Source organism: Suncus etruscus, chromosome X (assembly GCF_024139225.1).
Source record: "Suncus etruscus isolate mSunEtr1 chromosome X, mSunEtr1.pri.cur, whole genome shotgun sequence".
NCBI classification, from domain to species: Eukaryota; Metazoa; Chordata; class Mammalia; order Eulipotyphla; family Soricidae; genus Suncus; species Suncus etruscus.
This window is the reverse complement of record NC_064868.1, coordinates 19,386,719-19,394,189: the sequence shown is the minus strand read 5'-3', so window position 1 is coordinate 19,394,189 and position 7,471 is coordinate 19,386,719. Positions and strand designations below refer to the sequence as shown.

The following is a 7,471-nucleotide window of genomic DNA, read 5'->3' as shown; positions in this document are numbered from 1 at the left end:
AAACTATAAAGACATAGAGCAAGAGAACAGACAAATGATAATAAACCTTGAACTTTGCAGAACTGAGGTTGCCACAGAGAAAGAATGGAGGGGTCCAATGAACAGAGGTGGAGGTTGGATATTGGTACTTTGGTGACAGGTGTGCTATGGAAACATATATTTTGAAGAGGTGTGACTGTATACTTCTAAAGCACATACAGATTTATAAGCCATTATCTCATTAGAAAAGATTCAAACATGTTTTTATGTATATTTTATGACCTAGACACAATATTTATCTGCGTTGTTTTGTAAATTAATTGATTTTTTCAATGACTAGTATTTCATCGTATGCATATACCAGTTTATCTATTTGCCTGATAAATAACATCTGGTTGTTTCCAGATTTTGATGAGTAAAGTTACTATAAATATTTGCATACAATTTGTTGTACACACAAAAATTCTCTATTTACTTGGCTATTTCAGAAATCACATAGGTATTAATAGCTTTTAGGATACAAAGATGCCAATTTAGATATCATTACCAAGGAAACATACTAAGTAATATAAACAGAAAGAATTGGACATTTTTAAGGCCAAGGTTATGGTCACAGAATAAGCCATAAATTCTGAATTCCAGATGTCTTAGGCCCCCTTTGTTAGAAATAACATTTTCAAATATATTTTAAGAGGCCACAAAATCATCTTATTCTGTTGCTAGGATTTCTTACACTAACAGTTAGGCCAGCCTGTGATTTTCCAGACCAAATGCTAAAACTACATTAGTTATAACCAAGATAAATACAGATCTAAGAAGATTAAAATATAAAACGAAGGGGCCTAAGAGATTGTACAGGAGTTAAGATGTTTGCCTTACATATGACCAGCCCTCATTCAGTCCCACCTATGGTTCCCTGAGCACCGCATATGGTCCCAAGTACCTCCAGGAGTGATCCATGTGAGCAGAGCAAGGAGAGTTTCTTGAGCACTGCCAAGTGTGCCCTCCAAACAAACAAACAAACAAACAATGTCTCTGTCTATTTAGGCCAGAGAGATAGTACAGAAGTTAAAGCACTGACCTTGCAGATAGCACCCTGAACACCAGGAGTAATCCTTGAGCCAGGAGGAAGTTCTGACCACCACTCGTTGTGGGCCCAAAACAAAACAAAACAGAAAACTATTGATTTGGGACCAGGGAGATCTTTCAATGGGCTGGAGTACACAATTTAAATGTAAAAATCCCAGATTTAATGAGCACTCAAGTACCACAAAAAATAAAACAAAATAAAAAAATTACCTGGTGCTGTGTGTGTGTGTGTGTGTGTGTGTGTGTGTGTGTGTGTGTGTGTGTGTGTGTAAATAAAGTAGTTTTTACTAATAGAAATTTACTTAGGGAGATGTGATAGGAGAGAAAGAGAGGAATACATGCTCAAGGGAGAGTACTGGCTTCTCCAGAGTAGAAAAAGCAGAGGAATACTTGTTCAAAAAAAGAACATAGGTTTGGAAGAAAACGCAAACTACAAATACCTATTTTTTTTTCAAAAGATGTTCAATGACACTCTGCTGATGGAATATTAAAACAGCAATAACAGTAGTCATACACGGAAGTAGAAAAATTTCCCCTAAGAGACCAAATTTACAAAATAATTGTATTTTGTTGGTTTCTGGGCTACACCTAGCAATACTCAGAAATTACTCCTGGCTCTGCCTTCAGGAATTACTGTCAGTGCTCAGGTAACCATATGGCATGCTAAGGATCAAACCTAGGATGACTACATGCAAGGCAAGTGACTTATCCGCTTTACTATCTCTCTGACCCTCTACAAAAGCATTCCAGAATTATACCCTTTAATGCAAAATCAGGTACAAATGACACACTAGTCAGAGGACCCAACACCAACTATAGTGTGCCTTATAACAAGTGTCAAGGGATGGAATTTTCTCCTACTTACAAGCTAGCAAGTTAGCCTATTACTATTTCCTGGATGTAAGCAGCAAAGTATGAGTATCAGCAGTGTATTTGCATGCATTCTCTCCATGGTCCCAACTCCCACGCGGGCCACGAAGAGGGGCCAGCTGGACACAATATGTACACAACATATTTGTATTACTGAGCTTAGGGAGTTCACATTTTTTTGGCCACACCCAGTAGTGCTCAGGGCTTACTGCTGGTTCTGTGTGCAGGAATCACTCCTGGTGGTGCTTGGGGGACCATATGGGATGCCAGAGATCAAGCATAGATCAGTTGCATTCCAGTCCCATGTTCTCATCTTTTATAGCAGGAGTGCTCTTGATCAAAGAAGGAGGTATCACATCAACCTTCAAGGTAACTCCCTCAAAATAAAGTCTGAGAAATGGTCCAGGTATAGAGCAGTCAGAGACTTGCATTAGAACAAGCAGAGCAAACTGTGTTGTCAGGGATGTGGTGAGAAAGGAACTCTCATTCACTGCTGGTGAGAACGCTGCCCTAGTTCAACCCTGTGGAAAACAGTATGGAGGGTTCTCAATAAACTCAAAATTGAGCTGCCATATGGCCCAGCAATCCCTCTTTTGGATATCTATCCCCAGGACAGAAAAAAACAATCATCCAAAAGGATGTATGCACGCTGCTATTCACTGCAGAACTCAGTAAATAACCAAGACTTGGAATAAACTTAGATGTCCAACAACAAATGGATCATGAAGATGTGGTCCATACGGAATACTACATAGCTGTAAAGAATGATGCAATCATGCAATTTGCAGCAACATGGATGGAACTGGGAGGTATTGTATTAAATTAGGTCAGCCACAAGAAGGATAAATACAAAATGATATATCACTTATATGTGGTATTTAGAATATAACTGCATATCCGCCCGGAGGATTCAACCCGCCGGTGCGTGGCCGACCATGCCGGCGGTCCGGTGGATCTTTCCCGCCCCTCCCCCCCGTTCCTCCCGCCCCCTCCACCCATCCGTCCTTTCCTCCCTGCCATCCTCCCCTGGGAGGGGGGTTCCGGAGGGTGCGGGGGGGGGGGGGAACAGGCGGGGCCGGGGTGGGGTCAAAAAAAAAGAATATAACAGCATGAAGAAACATAATGGTCTAAGTGGAAGTTGTCCAAAACACCCTTGGCCCCAGAGTATAGTGAGGAGAAGGAACTAAACTGAGTGGGAGAGGAGAAGAAACACAAACATGAAAGGATGGGAACCAGGAGCCAAGTGGTTTCAGGTGCATTGGTAATGTTAAAAAAGACAGAACTAGGGGCCGGGTGGTGGCGCTGGAGGTAAGGTGCCTGCCTTACCTGCGCTAGCCTAGGAGACGGACCGCGGTTCCATCCCCCGGCGTCCCATATGGTCCCCCAAGCCAGGAGCAACTTCTGAGCGCATAGCCAGGAGTAACCCCTGAGCGTTACCGGGTGTGGCCCAAAAAAAAAAAAAAAAAAAAAGACAGAACTAAGTATCCAAGCCAAAAACAACAAAAAAGGAATCAAGAGACCCAAACAATAACAACCCAAACTTAAAATGAGCCTGTTAGGCTGGGGGGCCAAGGGGTGGGATGGGATGGACTTGGAAAACATTTGTAGAGGGAGGTGAACACTGGTGGTGGGATTGGCCCTGATTCATTGTTTGTCCGAAACCCAACTATGAAGGACTTTATAAACCACAATGGTTTCAATAAAATAAAATTAAAAAATAAATTATAAAAAAATCAAAAACGGAAAAAGAAAAAGCAGGGGCACTCCAGGCTCTGGTAGGTTGCATTTCCCAGCAATATTCATGCCCAGAGAGAAAAGAGATCAGATCTTCCACCATAGTAAGTGGACCATATTGCCTGTAAAAATTTTCCATTACCACTGTCTTTCAGAAGTTACAAAGCATCTACCATCCACTTTGGTTTTTTTGTTTCTGTTGTTCTTTTTTTTGTTTTTGTTTTTGTTTTTGTTTTTGGGCCACACCCTGTGACGCTCAGGGGTTACTCCTGGCTATGCGCTCAGAAGTTGCTCCTGGCTTCTTGGGGGACCATATGGGACGCCGGGGGATCGAACCGCGGTCCGTCCTAGGCTAGCGCAGGCAAGGCAGGCACCTTACCTCCAGCGCCACCGCCCGGCCCCAGTTTCTGTTGTTCTTGTTTATTTGTTGATCACATCTGGTTGAGCTCAAGGCCTACTCCTGGATCTGCACTCAGGGATAACTCCTGGCAGGGTTTGAGGTACCATCTGGAATTCTGGGAATCAAACCCAGGCTACCTGCAAGGCAAGTGACTTACCTACTATATATAATGTGTCTCCAGCCCCCATCCACTTAGAGCTGATGGGAACATAATCAGGCCTGTGCTTTTCCCCTGTGAACCAGTCATAGAGGACTCTGGGAAGTTAAACACGTAGCTTAATCATTAGGAGCAAGTTATATAGGAGTTTAAATGACCTCTTCATAAATTTACCTGTGCCTTCTCACCAACTTAGGTATGATCTTATATATTGCATTATCGTTCATAATAGAATACTGTTGTCACACCCAAATTTATGTTTCCATGAATCATACAATATCTAGTTCCTGACAACAATTTCAAGAGGCATACTTTTCACCATGCAGATCTCCGGTCCATGCTTCCTACTGAGAAAACCCACCCAGAAGCCAGAGAAGAAGAAAACCTATTTATACAGTCAAATGCCAGAGTACAGAGCAGGTAAAGAAGTGCAGACTGAATATGGAAGGACTAATGGAAGATATCCAACACAGCCCATAAATAGCATCTATGTCATTGGTGTGATTGTCTAAAGTATTAAACCCTTCTTGGTAAAGTTCCAAATAAAACAACATACACTCCTTTTGATTCACATGGTAGTTCCGTTCCTGGAAAATTCCAGGATATTAAAACTGTGTAAAAATAATTTTTGAATTATGCTTGCTTCAGCAGCAATAAACTATAAAACTGGAACTATAAAGAAAAGATAAGCATGACCCCTGCATTAGAATGGTGTGCAAATTTCTGCAAGAGCACCCTATTTATTTTGACATTTCATAATATATTTATTTAAGTACCATGATTACAAACATGTTTGTGGTTGGAGTTCAGTTATAGAAAAGAACATCCCCCTTCACCCGAAGAGCACCCCATTTAAAAAAATTCTAGAAAAAAGAAACAAGTACTTTGTGAGCTCAAAGGGCTTTGCATGTGGGTGGCCCAGGTTAGAACCTCAGAATTACACTGTTTCCTGAACACTATTGGGAACTATCCCAAGCACTGAGCCAGAAGTAATCTCTAAGCACTGTTGGGTATGGTCCAAAAATATAACCAAAACTTCATCTGAGTTTTTTAGTTTACATGCTAAATGAAGTTAAGTTTAGGCCCATATAAAGTAAAAATAGGGTTTATATACACATGAATGTCTAGGGAAACATTAGAAAATTACCTAAAAAAGCTCTTTCTCCTCCTCCTCCTCTTCCTCTTCCTTCTTTTCTTTTTCCTCCTCCTCTTCCAATTCTTTTCTTCTTCCTCCTCATTCTCCTCCTCTTCCTCCTTCTCTCCTCCTATTTCTCCTCCTCTTCCTCTTTCTCCTCCTCTTCCTCTTTCTCCTCCTCTTTCTCTTTCTCCTCTTCCTCCTTTTTCTCCTCCTCTTCCTCCTCCTCTTCCTCCTCCATTTTCTCCTTCTTTTTTTCCTCCTTCCCCCTCTTCACCTTCTCCCTCTTATCCTAAAAAAAGAAAAAATAGATACTTACCTAAAAAAGATGTAGAAAAATCTGCCTTTGTAAGAAAATCACATACTTTGAAGGACACATGAGATTCTGGCTCCTGCCCACTAAATGCCAGGAGATCCCTGCCAGACGATGCCTGTCAATCATTCTAACAAATGAAATAAGCACCCATATTGTCCAAATATACCCTTGGATGGGGCTGCCCCAGTGAAACATATTCTCCTAAGGTGAAAGATTCAACCTTGCAGAATCTGAGCTTGATATTTCAACTTAGTGTCTGGCGACAGTGCTTAATGGGGGAAATAACTTTTCAATTTATGGGTCTTTGTTCCATCCAATAAACAAAGTCTTTTGATCCAGTTACAAAATTCTAACTGACAATATATAATCACAAGCTAAAAATTTCTGAGTATAAATGAAAGGAAATAACTGGCTGGATCTGAAGCTCAAGCTCTACATATAAGTCAGATAAAAGCTTATAAATAACCACATTGCATGCCACTTTATATTAAAATAAAACCTTTTCCTAATTTTGTTATACATTTGGTGGAGCTCAGAGGCTACTTATGGATCAGTGCTCAGGGATTACATAGGGGCAACATGTGGCACCAGGATTCTGCAGGCAAAATGTTCTCTAGCCCACTGAGCTATTTTCCCAATCTTAACTTATAAAAATTAAGTAACATATAGTTGTATCAAATTATAAAATGTAGGGGTCATGCATATAGCTCAGTGAAAAAGTGTAAGTTTTACATATCTGAGATCCTGGATTTAATTCCTGACACCAAAATAGAAAACATCACATTCTGAGGGAGACCAAAAAAAAAAAAGTTCTCCATGAGATGCCCACAACTCAACCTAGAAACTTAAAAAAAAAACCTTTTAAAACTTAAAAAATTTATTAAAGCACCATAATTTACAACGTTATTCATAATTAGGTTTTAGTCATACTATGTTCCAGCACCAATTCCAGCCCCACTGTCTTCTTCCCTCCACCAGGGTTCTCAGGTTCCCTCCCAGTCCCCCCACCCACCCACAGCCTGCCACCTGTACAGGTACATTTGTTAAGTTTTGTTGTTGAAATTTGGATTTATTGTTTTCAGTGTTGCTGACCCTGTGGTTTTCTGGAACCTTTTTATATAGCAAAAAAGAATGCAGAGCCGGAGAGATAGTATAGCAGGTAAAATCTTTCAACTCGGCCTACCCAAAAGTTTGATTCCTGGCATCATAAAATGGTCCTCTAAACCCACTAGAAGTGATTCATAAGTGCAGAACCAGAAGTAAGACCTGCGTGCAACTGGGAGTGGCCCAAAACAAACAAAAAAGACTTTGCAGAGCCAGGGAGACACCTCAAAGAGCTGCATAATACAGGATCCTTTAGTTAAATCCCCATACAGCATAGTCCCCCAAGCATCCCTGGGACTGATTCCCCTCAAAAGAGAGGGGACTTTATGTGACTAACATAAGGATCTTAAATGTGGGAGATAAGCCAGTATTAACCAGGAGTGTCCAGTGTTCTTTATAAAGAACAAAATTTCTTCTTATAAAGAGGTATAAGAGGGTCTGAAGGCAGAATAGAATATGATGAGAAAAACAGATATTAAAATGATACAACCATAAGCCAAGATATGCTTGAAGCCTCTAGAAATTGGAAGAGGCAAAAATAAATTCTCCCCTAGATCCTCCAAAAGAAACTGTTCCAGAAAATACCTTGATTTGAGTTCCATAACATCCATTTCATACTCCCAACTACATGAGAATAAATTTGTTTTAAATAAATTGTTGAAAATTTATTTTATGCTGATGATAAAT

General features: G+C 40.5%; 1 non-coding gene across 1 annotated transcript; it reads left to right on the top strand.

The window, feature by feature from the left end:
* Positions 1–4,867: 4,867 nt before the first annotated feature.
* LOC125999580 (U6 spliceosomal RNA) lies at positions 4,868–4,973 on the top strand. The gene has a single exon (XR_007492111.1). It is a non-coding gene; the product is annotated as a U6 spliceosomal RNA (small nuclear RNA).
* Positions 4,974–7,471: the final 2,498 nt, after the last annotated feature.